Below are 2,048 nucleotides of genomic sequence, written 5' to 3'. Positions count from 1 at the left end.
GCCTAAATTGCCACCAAGAAAGCAGGGAAAGGCCATGTATCCAGCAATTGCCTGTGTCAGTTACAACTGGCCACTTAACTGATGTTAATGGGTTAAAACAGTGGTCCTACAGCAAGAATCACCACCACTGTGAGACCAAAGTTACCAGTACATCTGGCTGTTAGGTGTCAAGTTCAACTCTCACAGATTGCCCAGTGTGGTCTGAAAGCCAAATTTTCAGATGTTCGTCCATGCACAGAATAATGCACATGTCACTCAGGGTCTGTGCTTGCTCAGACAACACCTCCATTAAGACTTCAGAAGAGAGATTTTCCTGCCTAGAGGTCATGTGGAGTCTGTAGGCAGACTGGTGTGTAGTTCAGGGCATGGCTAAGTGCAGCACCATTCACAAAAGGCAATGTGTTAAGGTAACAGTTTAAGAATCACTAATTGCATGAACCTAAGTCTGATAACTATTCTTATTACCACTGCTAACTTTTACAGTTTGAAATCACATGTATGGATGTATAAGTCAGAATTGCTTGGGGAAGTCATACATTAGTCTACATTATGTAGGAAGTCAGATTAGATGATTGTAACACTTCCTTCATGACAGAAAAATTCATGACACCATTAGATGTTTTGTTAAATTGGAGTCTAAGTGATAAGCAAAATTAATAGATTTCTGTATTTCCCTGGGTGGTCCAACCATAACATGGGAATATTTGTGTTTCTCTGCTCTGATCTGCTTGTAAATGCAATATATATGTGTGTTCATGGACCTAATGCTGGTAAATAAATAACCTGATTCTTGGGCTGATTGCTTAAAAGCTCCATAGAAGGTGGAGGGAACATGCTTTACACACTAATTTTGTGCATAAAAGTAATTCTTAATCAAATTAGCCATTCTAGAGAAAAAAGCATTCCCTTGCATTTCAGCGGGACCATTCACATGAGTAAATCTTTGCAGGATTGTTGCTTACAGTTTCAAAGGAGCATAAGTGCTGAACATGTCTTCTGAGCATGTTTTGTTTTAGCCTGTTCCTGGCTCTATACCATCATGATTTTGTTGCAGGAAACATCTATGCTAAACATCACTGTCAATTCCAAGACAAGAGACACATTCAAAAGCACATGTAAACTTTTTTTGTTACCATAAGTTGCCCGCAGAGAGTCCATTCATTCTGTTTGCTTGTTCCACTGTGTAATAGCTCAACTCAAGTATCAACAAGATAAGCTTTTAAAAGCAGAATATTCCCAGCTGTTGCGGTCAGGCAGCAGCAGCAGGTTCCTATCTGAGGACAGCAGAACAATCCAGTGCACTCGCAGTGATGGCAGTGTCGAGGGGAAGCATGTGTTCTCTGTACACAGTAGCGAAGGGTCCAATAGACAGCAATTAGCACCAGCAGAATGAAGATGAACGGTCATATACATAACCTTAATAAAAATGTCACAGAAGAGAAATCTCACACCATATGGATCCATGCTGAACTTTTTTTCCTTTTTTTTTTTTTTTTTTAGGAGCAAGACAGCAAGACAGCTCCATTTCTTTATGGTCTTCTGCATTAGTTTCTCTCCCTAGTTTTTTGCAGCCTTCTTCCTCCCTAAGCAACATGCAGCTGCTGATTCATGTGATAACAAAAGAAGATTATATTTTCATTTCTGTATTTTTAATTACACACACAGTCTCAGATTTCCATCAGAAGTATCTTCCACTCAGCCTTAGCAACCTGAGTAGATTACTTGAATATCATTAGATCCCATTTCCACTCGCTTTGAAAAGAGCTCCACTATAAATTGCAAGGTTTTGTTCCTGTCAAATCAGTGTAGCTTGACAGTGGGTATTGCTTGTTCCCAGGTCTGCTACCTGTCTTTTGGACATAGCAAAGACTATAAATTAAATAATTATAAACATATAATGGTTTTTAAATAATTTTGGCAAAAAAGAGTTTTAAGTATGTTGCCCTAATGTCATTATAGGGGTGTCATTTCCATTTTTCCACCTTAAAATAAAATCCAAAGACCAGGAGGAAAAATGATCAAGGGATGCTGGAGTAGGAAGAAAATCT

General features: G+C 38.9%; 1 long non-coding RNA gene across 1 annotated transcript; it reads left to right on the top strand.

Annotated features, from left to right (window-relative positions):
- Positions 1-312: 312 nt before the first annotated feature.
- On the top strand, positions 313-1,649 carry LOC108504537. Its single transcript, XR_001877162.1, has 3 exons — positions 313-407; positions 819-821; positions 1,017-1,649. It is a non-coding gene; the product is annotated as an uncharacterized LOC108504537 (long non-coding RNA).
- The last annotated feature ends 399 nt before the right edge of the window (positions 1,650-2,048 follow it).

Source organism: Lepidothrix coronata, unplaced genomic scaffold (genome assembly GCF_001604755.1).
Source record: "Lepidothrix coronata isolate B3197 unplaced genomic scaffold, Lepidothrix_coronata-1.0 Scaffold167, whole genome shotgun sequence".
Lineage (NCBI taxonomy): Eukaryota > Metazoa > Chordata > Aves > Passeriformes > Pipridae > Lepidothrix > Lepidothrix coronata.
This window is presented reverse-complemented; position numbering and strand designations above follow the sequence as displayed.